Raw genomic sequence first — 18,356 nt, 5'->3', positions numbered from 1 at the left:
GCATCCCATCATGCATGGTTACGCGCCTTGATTTTCCTTTTCGAGGCTGTAAGGAGCGATGCATTAATTTCTTGTGGCAAACGAATCGATAGATTTCTTTACTTTTAAAGAAGTAGAATGTATTTATTAAAATAGACAGCAAAAAGAGGCGGAAGAAAAATATTTTTTTCACTCTTAGATCTCCGCCTTTAGTGCCTGCTGGCGAAATACCCAGAGAAATGAAGCGTTCAACTATGGCTATTCCATGTAGAGGAAATAGCCTTGCAATATCTCGGTGTATATTTGTTCAAATAACGTGCTCATCTTGTATCACCTATTAAGCTGTCTTCGTTTAAAAGTAGCCTAATAGCAATACGCGACCCTTCCCTATTGAAAAACCTATTTGCGGTTTTAATAGGTCCTATATGAAATAATATGGGAGTATGCAGGAGCCGAAATGGGGCATAAAGGACCAATAAAGACGTATTCAGGACTAGTAGGAGGACGCGCAGGATATGTATAGAGGTCCTGTTACTCCTTTTCAGACTCCTTTAACTCCTGTATATCACATGTAAGACATATATTAGGAGTTATCGGAGTTGTGAATAGGTCCTGTGTACCATGATACAGGAGTTGGTTGGGCTCCTTAATCAGGATTTGTTTATGCAAGTTTGAAAAGGCAAAGTTTGATATACGCATGCGGTGTCCCCGCTAAATTGAATCAAGAATTAAAAACAAGAAAGCCTTTTCAAATTTGAATGAAATGAACATGAAAGTTTATTTTGCATTTCGATTTCTACATGCGCTGCTGTGAGCGGATGCGGTAATTACAATCAACAATCGCTGCACGTCTTCCGACCTTATGGTGCACGTTCATATCTGTAACTGATGACGAGTAGCCAATACGGAAGTGCAAGGAATAAATTCGCCTTTCCACATGACCGTAAGTATGCACGATGTTACATTTGAGGTCGCGTGCGCCTGGGTTAGCGTACCGCTGCCACCTGTTATTACATGCGGGTCGCGCTTGCGCGCCCCTCGGTAGCGTTTGCCTGGCGGCTCCGTGGACGGCGGACGGCATCAAAGGTGCCAGCAAAGACGAGGCGTCTTCTAACGAAACAACCTTTACTAAAACATCATGAAGGAACGGGCAGAGAAGCTGACCCGGAGAGAATATAGACGCGTTCACACAGCTGGTGTCTAGCGTCGTCTCAACGGCGCGTCAAAGTAGTCCAGCGGAGTCGGCCGCTGCTTTTTATAGGTTTTCCCGTCCACAGGGAAAGGGTAAACCCTCACAGGAAATGGAGCGCCCAACGCGTCTGGGCAAGATGGGATGACTCAATCGCAAATGGTCCGAATGCATCTCCTCCACCTCCTGCAGACGGGCGAGGGCGACGCTCTCTCTCTCGAGCTCCAGGCTTGGCCGGCGTTTGCACACACACGCACGCACACACATTTGGCGCGTGGCAGGATCACGTTGAGGCTTGTCGGCGGGAGGAAGCGTTGCACGGCCGATGAACGGCGTCGAAATGGCCGATCCGCTCGCGGTTCTGCCTGTTGCTATGCGGTGGCCGCGTCAGCTGTCCCACTTCTCGGTGGAGAAACGTAACAGACTGCCCCGCCGGGGAAGGGAGATCTCGAATGGCAGGGGACTGCATCCGCTGTCCGGAGGGATCGGGATGTTGCTGCTAGCCGGGGTCATCCGACTCTGTTTCTCTTGAGCCAGTCAGCCTGAAGATTTCCTTGGCAAGTCCGGGTTTCCAAGGCACTCTGCAACTTGTCTTCAGGAGAGATTTCTAACAACCCACAACGTCACAACCACGCTAAAAACTCAACCGTTCAGCCAGCAAGCACGGCACAAACTTCACTAAGTTTTGTCAGACTATTTCCCTCTTATGCCCCCATCTACATTAAAGGGCAGCTTAGCAGCACTTGGAACGCGTCCACAAATTTGAAAATCGCATTTTCAAAACAGCACTTCAAACAAAGATAATACAATAAAATATGTTTAAAATCCTAGGCCAGGAAGAAAAACACCAACTAGTGAATAAAGGCTTCTTTTCACGTTATAGGCTTCGACTTTAGCCATCGGCATTACTGTTGAGATCACCTTTTTCACTAAAGCTTCGGCTGTCCGTTTCCCGGAACAACCGTACCTTCCTGTTCCTGTACCAAGAAACAGACGAGCACGAGTCACTCGCTTTTCTAAACAACCTATCCCTCTCTTTACGCTTGGCGCACCAGTCACGCATTTTCTCGGCATGGGCGCATTTGTGCCTTCGGGATAGTCGCTTTCTTTTTCGCGATAGCCTCAACTTGCTCCATTCTTTCTCGCGCCTGCCCGGCAGCACTGGAACACAGGCGTTTTACTTTCTTTTCGCAATCGTTTGAGTGTCCTCTCCTTACGATGGCAGCATTCTTTATCGCGCCTGCCCTTTCGCGTTTTTCGTCGGCAGCACGGGAATACTAGCCTTCCGCTTTCTTTCTGCAATCGTTTACTCTCCTTACGATGGCAGCATTCTTTCTCGCGCCTGCCTTTCCGCGTTTTTCGGTGGCAGCACTTGAATACTCTAGTCCTACTTTCTTTCGGCGCGAGCTCTGGCAAGCTAGCGGTTACCGGAGCTAGTAGGACACCGGTGTCGTCTGAGTGGTCAAAGCAGTCAAAGTGCGGCGCCGCGTCTGCATCGCGGCCAGCAGCGCATGACTCACTTTCCGTCAAGTCCGAACGACAACTGCTCACGCCAGCCCTCAAGCTAGGCATTTCCTCTGGCGGCGCCGCGGCTGCATCGCATGACTCACTTTCAATCAAATCCGAACAACCGCTTATGCCAGCCCTCAAGCTAGGCATTTCCTCTGGCTCGCCACTCACGTTACACGGGTCCTCCGATGAGCCGCATCGCTCAGCGTTAACCGGCGCACGATCAAGCTCCTTCGACAGCTGGGGCGCTTCGGATTGCGTGAGGGTCATGTGTGCCACGTCCGCGTTTGCACTGGGGTTGCTTTCGCGAATACAACCTAGCGTGGTTTTGGAGCACGAATTATTCTGACTCTGCTCTAGTCGTTCGCTGTCGCCTTCGCAAGTCTCGCTCTCTACAGCGGACGCGCACTCCTCGTCGGTCTGCCCTGGCTGATCACAACTCGCGGGCTGCGCAGTTTCGCTGATCGGCACTTCGTTTTTCTGCGTGCCCTGCTCTACGACACAGCTGATTTCGGAAACTGAAAGTTTCTCCTTTTCTAGCTCATTTCCATCTCCGTCGCGCTCTACACAAGCTTCTGCTTTCGACTCGAGAGACGGTTCAGTTACTACCAGTTCTCCACTCTCATTTGATGGAACTGTATCTCCTACAGCTACTTGGGTCGGCATGCAGTTCACCTCGCTTAACGGCGTCACTTCGGACTTCTCGCCGATTAAGCATGTGCTAACCGTCTCAGCTAGTGGCTCGACCAAGGTAACAGGATACTCTTCTGTTCGAGGCTCGGTCGGCTCGCTACTGCGGTCACATTGCTCGGCCGCTCCCCCAAGCTGTTTCTCACACTCCGGTGCAAGTTCGATTTGCTCCGGAACTTCCGCACTGTCTAGCCATTCGCTTACAGCGGCTTTCAACTGATAGGCCAAGTCAAAGTATGCCTCGTTACAATGTTTCTCGCTCTCATATCTCTTCAGAAGATCCTGAAGCGTTATCTGATATCGTATCAGCAATGACTCTTTTAGTTCATCGCAATTTTTCAAGCGGTCACCAACCAATCGCTTGATTTCTTCCGACGCTTCAGCGGAAAGAAGAGCTACCAACTTCTTCGCCCAACTATCTCGCTCGAAACGTTTACTTCTGCAGACATTCTCGAAGTCTGCCAAATACTTTGCCATATCCTCGGCGATGAAGAACGGGGGTAGACCATCTCGCGATATTGAACCGTTACACTGAATGGCATTGCAAGCTTTAATCCGTTCCACGCTCACTCTATGTGCTGATATCTCCAGCTGCATCAGTTTCCTTACGCGGGCGTCCTCTTTCTGGAAACGTTCCCTACGTTCACGCATCTCTTTCTCGTGACGTTCCCTGCGTTCACGCATCTCTTTCTCGTGACGTTCTCTACGTTCACGTTCCTCTTTCTCTTGACGTTCCTCTTTCTCGTGACGTTCACGTTCCTCTTTCTCGTGACGTTCACGTTCATCTCTCTCGTGACGTTTTCTACGTTCACGTTCCTCTTGACGTTCGTCAATGATCTCAAGGCATTCCAAAAGCTCGTCATCTTCAGCTTCCAACTCAAGAATAGCCTTTAACACTTCTGGTTTTCTGAGTTTGTCTGACAAATTCAGACCCAACTCCTCCGCAAGCTCCAGCAATTTCGGTTTGCGCAACGACTTCAAATCCAAACCCATGGCTGTTCCGAGTGCTGCCTTCTATACTGCCCACTATTGCCTTGCTGCAATTAACCCAGCAACAACGACAACACAATTACCAGCTCTGTTCTCTACTTAACAAAAGCCTGGCAAAACTCAGTAGAAGAAAGTCCCGCACTCACCAACCTCGCAGCCAAGAATTCAACGCAGTCGTTCCGCTGCAGGCAACCAGTCATCACACAGGTCTCGTTGCACTGCTCCCGACTTTCCGCTTAGCTGCTTGTTTCACGGGTCACGCCTCGGACATCTCCGCTCTTCCCACCAGATGTTGCACTTCGGTCAGGCCTGGCTCGTTTCACCGACCACGGTCACTGCTTGGTCGTCCTCGTCTCTCCGCTGTTCAACAGTTGTTGAACGACGGTATCGCCTGGCTCGTCCCTCCAACCACGGTTACGGCTTGGTCGTCGTCATCCCACCGCTGCCACCAATTGTTACATTTGGGGGTCGCGTGCGCCTGGGTTAGCGTACCGCTGCCACCTGTTATTACGTGCGGCTCGCGCTTGCGCGCCCCTCGGTAGCGTTTGCCTGGCGGCTCCGTGGACGGCGGACGGCATCAAAGGTGCCAGCAAAGACGAGACGTCTTCTAACGAAACAACCTTTACTAAAACATCATGAAGGAACGGGCAGAGAAGCTGACCCGGAGAGAATACAGACACGTTCACACAGCTGGTGTCTAGCGTCGTCTCAACGGCGCGCCAAAGTAGTCTCTAACTCAGCGGAGTCGGCCGCTGCTTTTTATAGGTTTTCCCGTCCACAGGGAAAGGGTAAACCCTCACAGGAAATGGAGCGCCCAACGTGTCTGGGCAAGATAGGATGACTCAATCGCAAGTGGCCCGAACGCATCTCCTCCACCTCCTGCAGACGGGCGAGGGCGACGCTCTCTCCCTCGAGCTCCAGGCTTGGCCGGCGTTTGCACACACACGCACGCACACACATTTGGCGCGTGGCAGGATCACGTTGAGACTTGTCGGAGGGAGGAAGCGTTGCGCGGCCGATGAACGGCGTCGAAATGGCCGATCCGCTCGCGGTTCTGCCTGTTGCTATGCGGTGGCCGCGTCAGCTGTCCCACTTCTCGGTGGAGAAATCTAACAACGAGCATAACTCAAAACACACGTCGTCGCCCACCGAACCATTCATTGATAGCTGCATATCAACAGCGATGCTTATTTAAGGGTTTGAATATTCAAAAGGAATGATGGGAAGTAAAATACTACCGCCGCTGCTCCGCTGGCAGCATGTGAAGTTAAAAGGTCATATATATGGCAAGCGGATCCGTACGAGATATCTCTGTAGTAGAAAGAAAAATGCGGTCTAACACGGCGAAAAAATAGCCAGTACGTAACATATTCTCATATTCTTAGGTGTACGTGCTAAACACTGATCCGTTTGAATGATAGAAAAGAAAAAGGTTCAGCGTGTTTACAGGGCAAATGCTGAGTGTTATAACAACACTCGTAGGCACGCACCAAACATGCGGCATAAAAGGGCGAAGTATCGCCACTAACATACACGTGGCACGATCCATACTAGAACGCTGTGACTCATTTGATGACCGAGTGGCGATGATACAACTAGACCTGGCAAAAGCCTTTGACCGCGTTTCTCACGATGTTTTGTTTGCCGTATTAGATTATGCAAATGTCGGCCGAATAATATTAGATGGCGTTAGAATGGCATACGAAAACTGTACCACAGGGATTGTTGTGAATGGAGAACTCACTGAAAGCCTCCAAGTGCGATCTTCTGTGAGGCAGGGTTGTCCACTGTCGCCATTGTTATTCGCAGCCTATCTTGAACCGCTTTGCTTGGCCATCCGGAATAATGAATGCATAACGGGCTTCACGCTACAATCAGTGCATGTCAAAATCCTGGCTTATGCCGATGACATCGCTGTCTTTTGTGCAAATAGAGAAAGTATTTGTGAGGTGACGAATGTAGTACAGAAATTTTGCAGCTGCACAGGTGCCCAGATAAACTGGGAAAAAAAGCTGCGGTTTCTGGCATGGTGGCTGGGAGGTCACACCCGAACACTATTCTCGGATGCGCTGGTCAACCACTCCAGCATTGTATCTAGGAGTGCCCCTTGATTTTTACCGGGACCCAGATCCATCCTGGTCTGACCAGGCATCGAGGGCCAAGGAAAAAAGTGATGCGTGGCAAGGAAGGCAGTTATCCATGTTCTCGCGTGCCATTATATGTAATCTGTTCCTTACTGCTAAAGTGTGGTACGTGATAATGTGCTCAGTGCTTCGAGGACAAACATACAAAAACTTCACCGTGTTTTTGCCGTTTTCATTTGGGCGTCGACCTGGGAAAGGACGAGCTGAACAAATTTGTTTCTCTCCGTACAAAAAGGAGGGCTTGGTCTGGCGCATTTATTTTTGCGACAAGTTGTCTCACGTTTCATGTACCTTCGTGACCAAAATGATGTCTTCCCCAGAACATTAATCCAAGTTCGGCTTGGTCGACTCCTTCCTAATTTTCTTGTCAGTTCGTGTCTCAATGTAGGTGGTACAGTAAGAGGGTACTTGCGAGAAGTGATGCTCGCGTACAGATTGCTGCATGTGCCCTTTTCCATGGAGTATTTGTGCAATGTTAAGCGGAAAAAAATTGTATGCGGACCTAGAGGACACAATGCTTCCTGTACCGATATACCGTTTGTCGCACTGTCCAGGCCCAGGAGAGGATGTACTCAAGAGAGTTAAGAAGATGCCAATATCACCACCAGTCAAATCATTTTTCTTTAAACTCCACACTAGCACATTATCAGTCAAAACATGGATGCACGCTAAAGGCCTGTTTGTCCCTTGGTCAAAAAACTGTTTCTTGTGTAACAGACCTGAGACGATAGAACACGTCTTTCTGGACTGTTGGGATGACTTTTTTTTCTGGGATGTGCTTCAGAGAACTTTAAAAAAAGAGCTACCTCTAGATGCATATGGCATACGATTTTTACCTTTTCCTAATACAGAGGAGTTTCCCTTTGATACAATAATGCTCCTGGGCCTCCACAGCTTGTGGAAAACCAGAATGCAGTTTAACAATGCAGATATACAAGTCAATCCTGTACGAGAACATTTCATACACAGTGTTGTGCGGTTCAGGGAAGTGCATATGACACTCCCCGAGCAGCCACAATGGATTCATGTGCTTGACAGTTTGGTAAAACTGAAAACGTTTTAACCCGCCGTGTCACGCGAAAGTGAGCTGGCATGTTTTATTGTTAATCGTTTTGTTTTGAATGTCCAAGTCGGCAATAAAGAAAAAAAAGTGTTTAAAGGGCAATCGTCGAAGGACGACCGCACTTAAAAAGATGCAATGTGCGAAACAGAAAATCGCAATAGAAAATGACGAATATAAGCATACAAACCGTCTGTCGCAGCGGCGCAGTTTTTTTTCTTTATTGCAGAAAAAAAAAAAGTCGCAGTGGCGTAGTGGTTAGCGTGCTGGGCTGGTATGCGGTGTAATCCGTGAGATCATGGTTCGATTCCTGGTGCGGCAAAGTTTTTTTTTTATTTTTTTATTTACATGCATTTTTTTTACCTGAACGTCTTTTTAGCCTGCATCCTCATTTTCCCCACAACGAGGGGCGCTGACCACATTCTACAACGCACATAGCCTGCGACTCCTATTACTCCTTTTACTCCTACCACTCCCTCAACTCCCACAACTCCCGTGTCCAATAACCCGATATGAATAGGTCTATATATAGGTTTTTTCAATAGGGTTGCTTAATTATGAGATAAACAGAGGAAGAGTTCTTGAGATCTGGCTCGATTGCCCGGGTTGTTGGGGCTATGCTGCTATGCCAAACAGGTATTCATGCTCAGATGACAACAGCGCCTGGGTGAAGAGGGTGGACAAGCTCAGTGAACCGCTCATTCCTGCTGTCCTCTCGATGTAACGAACCCGACAAATATTCGTGGGTGAAAGCATGGGAATCGAAAAGCGCCATTCCTGCTTTTCTTGCATGGCCCTGTAAAAGAACAAAATTAAAACGCAGTCCTTAGCACACAATGTAGAAATCAGGTTGATTGTTCAAATAGGCAAACAAAGAAAGCAAAAAGGGGGCAGCATTCGTATCATTAAGCACTATCGATCAGAATACTACCGCCGTAGCAGTATTTCATTGCTACGAGGTTAGGCGCCAGCAGCTGTGTGTAAAACATTTTAGACACCATCGTCTTAAAAGGCTACACTGTAAAAAATGTGCAATTTAAATTTTAAAAAAGCATTAAGTTCTGCTTTGATGTTTCCTACGAGTATACAACTTTAGAAAGGTATTATTGTAACAATAAAGACTAGAAGTATTCGGCCGCTCTATGCTCAACAGGCCTTCAATAAAGCGTCAGTCTGTTCCTTGGTATCTGCATGTTGTGGGCAACTATTGCGGCGCCACCTACCGCGGTGATCCAGAGTTTACGAGGAGCAGAAAAGGTCAGTTGGAGTACTTTTCTTAGTTGAGATTTTTTTATGAAAAATTTGGCCGTTTTTAGTGTTTCCACTTGGAATTATTCACACGGCCGAGGAATAGCTCCCCGTTACGAATTTGTCATACAAATACTCTTATTGGTCGCACACTCGACATAAGTAACCAAGAGTGTCGTCCATAAAGTTTTGCTTGAACCACGTAGTAGCAGATACAAATTGGGGTAGCCGCATAGCACAGTTCTTGACCCTTTCCTTTGCGACCTCAAATGTTTATTAGCTGGCTTGAGTGACGACATGTGGAGCATGCTTCGCGCCGCTTAGTTCATAGGTCCATTGCCAGATTGCTGCAAGGACCACTTATTGTTGTTCTGGAGGTTGCCAGTGTCTGTTGGCTTGATTTCTGTCTTTTTTCTGCTCCACCAATTCCTCTTCTCGACAAGCTATATTCCCTGGGTGGTCTGGTTCTACGATCAGTTTGCGGCCACGTAATGATAGCAGCACTGCGAGCTATGAAAATGCCACGTCACTAGCTTCTGATCCATGACTGGTAGGTGAAGGCTCGGAGATCTCTTTATACACAGTGATCATGCAATTTCACGCAGACAAAAATTATGCTATTTGATATCAGTTCAGTTCAGTCGTTCAGTCGTGTCCACTCTTCGTGACCCTATGGACTATGTCACGCTATTTGATATAGATGACCTCGTTTTAGGTCACTGATAAAAAGTCATTGTTCAAGGCCAGTGGTCAACAAAGATATTTCTTTGCTTTAACTTTAAAGGTTATTGGCTTTTGATATAGGCTTTGACATTGATATTGGCTTTTCTTTAATGGCAAAACGCGATATCCTTATTGATTCCTTTTCTTGGGCCCTTGTAGTTTTACATGTACTCCATTCACCTAGCTATCAACCGCTTAATTTGTGACCCCTAATATTTCGCACATTTTATTTGTATACGCTCCTAGTTATGACATTATTCAGCTGTCAACCGTCGTTGACCATAAGTCATAGATATAAGGCCCCGCTTTATTCAAGCGGTTCGAATGCGCCGCCATGACGCAGGAATAGGGCGCCTTAGTCGGAATCTTAGAGGCGTGGAAAGTTGAGTTCTATCCCGTCTTCTATCCCGCCCTCCAGCTCAAATGAACGAACTGAGTTGGCAGCTCCGCAAAATTTGTGACAACATGCAGTGTCACTTTTATGAACAAATATTACCTGTACAACACCGCCTTTGCCGCTATCTGGTAGTCAACGACCTGCTACCCCACGTTCTGCCCAGTTTCCGAAGCTGCTATGCAACAGACTATGTACTCCTGAAACCCAAACATTAGGTCGTTGACTCAACCTGCAAACAGTACATACGCCACAGACTGCCATCTATATTAAACAAGCATTTGACCCTGCCAGGCACTCGAAAATCAGGAAAAACCTACATAGCATGCTCTGCAAGATACATATGTGTAACCAGTTCAAGGAAGGCTCGCAAAATAGCCAAGTCCATATCAGAGTGGGCGATAAGAGATCCAATCCTGTCCACATGGGCACGACGGGCACACCACAATGGGCGGTCCTCTCTCAGCTTCTTTTTACCATGGCCCTATTGCATCTACAGGACCGATTCAATGGCAGAGATGACATACTAGATGTCTTGCATGGAGAGGACATCACAATTTAGCAACAAGAGGGAACTGATGAAGATCGAAGGTGCAGTCCTGGAAGCTGCCATACGGCGTACAGTTGCGTCGCTGAAAACATCCTCACCTGTTTTTTGATCAACCCTAACTACCTGTAATGAGCCTCCACGGCAGAATGTACCAATTCAAAGTAAGATTCACAATACACCCATTCTCGAAACAGACACAATTCGTATCATAGGCTTGCATACCAACAACAAAGGGATCAATGCGATAGATATAAATAAGCGCCGGACAACTTGTGAATAAGTCAGCGTAATGATTTCAGATATTATGCCGAAGAAGAATGGTATTAAAAAGAACAGCACGCTCCGACTAATTCGATATTTTATCGGCAGCCGTATAACTGACGCAACCGTGTGTTTCAAGCTGCGCAAGAGTGATTTCACGCATCTCAACACCGTAATTCACATGGTCTACAAGGAGGCGATGGGGCTAACTCTTATTGCGTCTACCAACGGGTAGTCTTGCGTCCACAACATCATTGAAGAACTGATGTAGATTTGCCTTCTAATGTAAGCTTCATGCCTCTTATTTATCTCCACTGGACGGCAGGTACTACAAAACCTCATCATCTTCCTTTTCCAGCACAACGCAACAGACAATACATGCACCGGAATAGAGAGGGAAACTTTACACCTTGTCCCTACTACGCAAAATGCTCCCTGAATACAATGAAGCGCAACCTAAAGCACGAGGCAAAATCGGGAATATAGTGGAATACCTGACACCCTGAACCTAATACGCAAAGTGCTCCGCGAATAACAACAGATGAAACCCAAGGCACGAGCCAGAACTATAGTTAAGAGCTACTGCACCGACAAAGGAGCCTTCTTTGTGTATGCTGCGGGTCCCTCTCGTCGTATTTGAAGGGTGCACGCTTCACGGCATCCCTTTACCTCAACTGCCGAGGGGAAACCAGTCCCCGATCGGTCCCCGCTCGCAACTCATAAAACGATGAGGGCTGGCGTGTCGCGCCTATCACACAAAGGACTGGCCCGTCGTGAGCCTTGCCGTGCGCTCCCACGTCGGCAGAGAAATCGTACACATGGGTGCTAATTCAGCCCACGTTGGGCGCCATTTTGTGCGCCATTCCTCTACCCGAGGTAGACGCAAGACACAGACACACATAGCCCGTGGAAAAAACATCTTTTATCTAACAGAAGGGGTCCGTCCATGACGATGCGAGAGGTCAGGGTGTCGTCGTCGGGAGCAGCCATGCAGCGGGAATCAAGACAAATCCAAGCGCGAAGAGTGTAGAGTGGAAGGCAAGAATGCGCGAGATGCCAGCGCGCCCCGATTTATGGGGTGAGAGCGGGGGCCTATCGGGGACCGGTTTCCCCTCGGCAGTTGAGGGAAGGTAATGCTGGGAAGCGCGCGTCCATCAAAATACGACGCGGCGCGCGGTACGTGGAGCAGGGCCCCACAAATTACAGGTACTACCTTCGCAAACGTCAGCCTATACATATGTTACATGTATTTGGGCATCCATTGTGGATCGTCCCAAGTTAGTGCGAGGCTTCAAAAGCTTTCAGCTTTATTGAGGCCACAACTTCTTTCGCTAGGCCTAAACACTTCGACAGAGAATAATTCCCTCGTGGCATTCACTCATAAGACAATGTCACGTACGTAATCCCAGATGCATCAAAGGCAAATGCCCTTCTTTTGAGAGAAACCATCATCGATTCCCCGGAGCTGTCACATATAAACAGCTTTTGTGGAGTCTTCATCTTAGAGATATGAGAAACAAACTTGTAGCGATTGTCCAAGTTTTCTTCTTCCTCGGGACAAAGTCGTGGGACGCACCAGTGCACTCGATGCTTCAATTGTGCCATTCACTATTTCCAGGCTACATGCGATACACCTTTAACTTATTAAATACCATCAAAAAATCGAAACTCAAGAACCTTCAAAGTCTGCAAGCTCAAGCTCTTCATATATGTTTCGGACTCTTTAAGTGTTCCTCAATGGCAGCGAAAGTTCTTCTCAACCGCAAACGTCCTGTTCCTTCACATATAGCTGTTGACACAATGAGAACACATATTCGGCATCTAACAAGTGTTCTCAGTTATTATCAGCAATCCGTCTAGTAATTAGGCCGGGGACGCCATTCGCCAAAGTTATAGAAGCAAGTCCCACTTATATTTCCTTGCATTTCACCCCTGCCGTAAGAATATGCTCCCCCATAAGGAGTCCAATATGATTAAATTATCTTCAGTTTGAAAGGTCTGGCGGGTGGAGTGTCTTTTTTCGCGTTCCTGACGCCCAGTGGCGCTCGCCACACTGTTTGTCAGCCCGTCTTATCGCCAACGACACCACATATTCGACGTGTCGAGTGTCGTGCTACAGCCGTGTGGATAATTGAGCGGAGTCGTGCAGCAAATAGTTCCGCTTTATTATGCCATATCGGTGAGCAAGGAACATGCCGCGTTGCTTTGTGGCCAGGTGTAAAAGCGGCTTTGATTCGCAAGTGCCTTCGCCCGAGAAACAGCATTTCTTCGGCAGCCCAGTGATGCTGCACGCTTTCTGGAATGATGGTAAAACGGCGCGTACTACGAAGGTCAAAGAAGGAACACACAGACGAGAAGAGCGCTGTGTGTTACTCCTTTGTCCTTCGTATTACGTGCTGTTTTACCATCATGAACCACCAACTCGCCCAACAAGCAACACTTTCTAGAATGGCTGCGCGTCATTCCCTTACAGGACAGGCAGCTTTCAAGCGCCCGCGTTGTGTGCGACCTTCACTACCAAAGTGAGGACTTGGTATAAAAAATCGTGTACAGTAATAATGGAGGCACTGTCGTCATTCCATGCGACAAATGGGCCTTAACAGATAACGCCGTGCCACGTTTGCTTCCTAACGGCCAAAAATACCTACAAAAAACTATGCAGAAACGCAAACAGCCTGCCGTGCTTTCAGTTCCTCTGGTGAAGCGACGCAAAAGAAGTTGAAGGCAACCTAGGAGGGACACCGGTGAACCTTAACGACGATGATTGCAGTCCCCCTCCTGAAGAGATAACCTCGTGTTTGTACAACAAAGCCCTAACATAGAAAAGGCATGACAAAAGATTGAAGCTTTTGTTCGTCCTGTACAAGTTGAAATTCGAAGATCCTATTCGAAAACTACAATTGGCCGTTGTAGTGACAACCGCCCTAATTTTTCAGTCAGTGCTTATGGTAATCTTGTGACGTCGACAGCGTACAGCGATAACGAAATAAAGGGTATGCATTCCCTTGAAGAGGTGAAGTGCTTTCTTCGTTACGTGGACAAGGTAAAATTGTGCACTGGCTGCCCTGCCAAATTGTACCCAATATATTGTCGTCTTCAGTGGCTCCTAAGGATGGTGAAACCTGGCGACGAACAACGAGCACAACTTTGATTTTGAATGCTACCTGCTCTGAATACAAGACGTTTGGGAAGCTTTTTTCAACGCGCGAGGAAACGAGAGACGAAACCGAGGCCGAAGAGCAAAAAAGTTTAATCACTAAGGTGGAAAGCAATTCGTGCACTCTGAAATAAGAAAAGGTGAAGGAAGAGGTTTTTATGATGAAAAAAGAACTCCGTTTACTCCGTGATGCAAAAATTGACGAGGATGTTCACATACTGCACAAAAGCAGCAGCTGGTATTTCAGACAGCCTTTATGGTCGCGAAATGGTCAAAGCTTGGGAGGAGCTATGACCAGGAGTGGCTGATGACATGCCCACTGCTGCAAATCTCAAGTTGAAGGACCTTCAGTTTGATATCCGGCAAGTAAGTGTTGCCACTTCCACGAAATATCTATTGCGCCAAATAATCAGTTCGATCTCATGCAAATCTGGTACAGTGAAGTGCCCTTCCTGCGTTGAGGACATCAGCTCTCCAGTGTCAGTTGTTGGCAATGACTCGTACCTGACGGTGCATAGTGGCTTCAAGCAAAGGAGCTTGTTGCATCTCACCAAGATGCTAGATTTTCTAACGATATGAACAGAGCGGTTTCAGTTTGTCTCAAACCAGGCGAGCATTTTTTGCGAACAGTTAGACTAGTTGGAGCTTGAAAATCTTGGTCGCCTTAGATGTGCTGAGCCTAAGGCCACATTTACATGACAGGAGCTGAATTTTCGAATTGTCGCCGCTATGCATTTCTATACAAGAAACGTGAATCACCGGCTTAGAACATTGGAAGAGTGGCCATTGCTAATAAAATACTCGTCTTCTGTATATATTTCTTTTATGTTTCTGGCCCAGTATGGCTTCGCTCATCTTCTTTATGTGCACTGAAAAAAAGTTTTTCAAAGCATACACGCCAAACCCTGCTCTCGTTTGTGCTGTGTTCTGTCATAGCCTCCTTTATACTCTGTGCTGTCAACGCGCCGCGCTAACAATAGAGCGGCGCCGTCGAGTAAAGTTGCGCGGTTCCCTCGCTGAGGGCGCCGCTGACGTAGGGGTCGAGGCGCACGGGTCGCACGGGTACGAATGTCGGCGCGGGGCGGGAGCGCTGTTATTCGTTAGCGGGATAGCTGTTCCTAAGCATGAGTCGTGCATATTCAGCATATTTACTTGTAAGGCCGATATCCACTAAGCATAACAAGTGATCATGATACTTGATAGGCAATAACACCAACGCTATATGACAATTTATGTCAGGCAGTTTCAAGAAATTGCGCATGGCTCGAAAAACTGCATGACTGCTCCGCTAGCACCAATGATAATAGAAAAATTACAATGCTACTCTACGCTGCAATAAAACAAAATTTAAGAAGAAAGGCACCAGCATTTATTTACACATTTCACAACACCAATTGTGCTACAAGAGTGCCATGTAGAAGGGGTGTGATGAATAGCTGCCACAAGTAGGGAAAAAAGTTCACGGTGACTGCTGTCACTGATAGCACTTCAGAAGCCAGCTTGATTTACAGATGATTGGAACAACTGCGTCGCAGTATGCCCCCATTGAGATCTGTAAGGAGAACAATTTTGGTATCAGCTGTTACTTTCAATGATACAGCGCGTCGAACAAACGTTTTTTTTTCTTTAACTAGAAAAACAAGGAAAGACTAATATACGCGTTGCATCTTTCTGTTTCGATCACTCCAAAATAATTGTCACAATAGGCAAAGCTCGTGTTTTAATTTTTTTCACAGAATTGCGCAGTTAACGAAACAAAAAATACTGCGCTGGAGCACATGTAACATACCACACAGACGACCTAACCAGGGAGGAAGTTCGCATCGCAGTCCAGAAAATACACGTGCACATTAAATATAATTATTACCTTACTGACGCGTAATAAACACACTTCTGGTACTGTCATTATTTCTCGCAGGCCTCAATGCGGTTGAGTGCGAGAAGGGAAGCTAATATAGGCTTTGCAAGATTTGGTTTAACTCACTTTAAAGTAGTCATCTCCACAATAGGTAAACCTTGCGTTTATCACAAATTTTCCTAATTAGCGTATACTGCAAAAAAAAAAAAGCTTCGCAGGAGCACACTAACACACTACGCAGACGAGCTAGGCAGGGAAGCAATTAGCATTGCAGTCCAGAAAGCACAAGTGTGCATCTAACATTACTATTGCAGTATTGACGCTTAATAAACACATTGGTGCTGTAGCTATTTTTTACAAGCCTCAAAGCAGCTGAATACTACGCAGCGATCGGCGGAAGGACAAAGCAAAGCTGGCACTTGCCAGTTGGTGCAATTCTGTATTCCTGCAGCACCCGAAGGCAGAGAAAAGTAGAAGCATGACCTTGCACACAGCAGAACAGTCCATGAAACAGCGAGACAGCGGCAGCGCGTGGCTATCCGGACCGCTTTGCAACACGGCGCACCCGGCACACTCACGGCGCAACCGGCACTCGCCTGGCGAAGGTGACCCTACGTCGCTGTCGCCATCTCTCGTCAGCCAGCGGCGTAACTTGTCAACGGAGGAGGAGCGGCGGCGACAGCCGCGGAGCGCGGATTTGACAGGCACAGAGTGTATAAAGGAGGCTATGGTTCTGTGCGTAGCTAATAAATGAGCGCTCAATTTCTTGACTCTTTTTAGAAAAGGAATGAACCATTGCCCTTTTTCAATTCTTGTTAATATTTTATGCTCAAGAAGAAAAATATTAGAAGTATTGCGCCAAGAAACATGTAGCTAAGGAGGAGCGTTAAGTGGACCTCGAACCAAGTAACTGATCGCAGTTTTTCGCGATCTTCGTACAACATGCAATTCATCTCGCCCTTACTGCTCATTATTGAGTCGTAACTCAATATATCCGCGGGTAAACGTGTGTTGAACAAAGCTCTCCATGACAAGGCAGCATGTGTGGTTTTTCTGCAAAAGATCAATAACTTTGCAAAACCTCTTTTATGGCTAACCTATATAAAAAACTGTAAAGGTTGTTATCACGATTACCGACATGTGAAATGAAGGCTAACATATCATTAGTTGTGGATCACAAAACTCATACAAAGGCTTAATTGCTCACGGTCTGTAACAGCTGCATAAGACATGAAACAGGGTACCTGGCGCTCTCTCAAAAACTTTCTAGTCCTTCATATTGTGTTCCTTGTTCACAAAATTTCTCGTCGAAGCCTTTAATGTGATTCGCTTTGGTCTCCACACGAAACCTAACATTAATAAGTGAATGAAGTGAAAAGAAATGGGGATATTCTTGATTACAATATATCTGGACGATCTTCATGTTTCAGGCTACTAAAAAGAGGGCGCCTGTGTAAACATGTCAAAGAAATAACGTAGGCAGACATAAGCCCTGATCTCGATTTTTCGAAGGCACTATAAAATCAACATCTTTGAAATATTTTCTTCTTAAAAGAACATGCTACTACAGTTTGGGCAAGCTTTAATAATTAAATTACCTCAATTTTTACGCCGCCATAACTGTTAGACGTATTTTTTGCGTCCTAGAACGGTAACTTTCGCAATAACCCAAGTTTCTTTACTGATTTAAAACCGTCACTATGTTCGTTTTCTGTTTTCCTCTGTAATGGACGTTCCTCTCACCTTCATTTCACCCGCTGCGGTCTAGTTATGCTTCAGCAGTCTATTGATCCTAATATGTTGTCCTTCTACGCTCTAATTTATTCACAGAATGTTGGATTGTAACTCCTGTGTAATAATGATGAACATTTTGCCGAGAATTTACGACGCTGACTGAGTTGAGAGCACCGGGTTCATGCTTAAAGGCTCAATTCATATCTGGGGTGTGCTTTCTTTTTGGGGAGAGGGGGACAATAAGCTGTGCGGAAGCGCGCCAGATTTGAGTATTTATGTCTTCGTGACCCTTTATGCCGCCAGGTACAGCGCAGAATTTACCAAGAATATGAGGTTCGAAAGAACAGGATTGATTGTATTATCAGGCATTCCGGTTATGTACCTCCATATTAACGTAATTTACATGGTACAGTGGACTACAACTGGAGTTTTGTTTTCTGTTATATTTGTTGCCTTCGTATATACGCATGTCTTATTATGCGGGCGGTTGGGGCAAAGTAAAAATACGGGTTGTTGCTGTCTTTGTTGGATATCTTCTCAATTTCACCTATTTCAAGGTGTACTACAGGATACAGAAGAAGACGGCCAATAAAGCTGCATGTTTACCGCTTTCACGTAAATGTCCTGCTTTTTATGCAAACCTGTTTGAGCAGATGTTTATCCACACATTCGATTCATTGAAGTGTTTAATATCTGTCCTCATTTTCTGTGAATGTATTGGTTAATTAGAGAATTTGAGACCACGTTTCAACCTTATCCGATAAACTATTTTTGGGAAGGAAAGGTTGTAAAAAGGTTTTTAAAGACGCCTATAAAATTTCTGCAACAATTAAAATTTAGGTGCTCTGCCTATCAAGAAAGGTCCAGCGT

This window comes from Amblyomma maculatum, chromosome 10, assembly GCF_055883805.1.
Source record: "Amblyomma maculatum isolate TAMU_Amacu chromosome 10, ASM5588380v1, whole genome shotgun sequence".
Lineage (NCBI taxonomy): Eukaryota > Metazoa > Arthropoda > Arachnida > Ixodida > Ixodidae > Amblyomma > Amblyomma maculatum.
Note: the sequence above shows the minus strand (reverse complement) of the source record.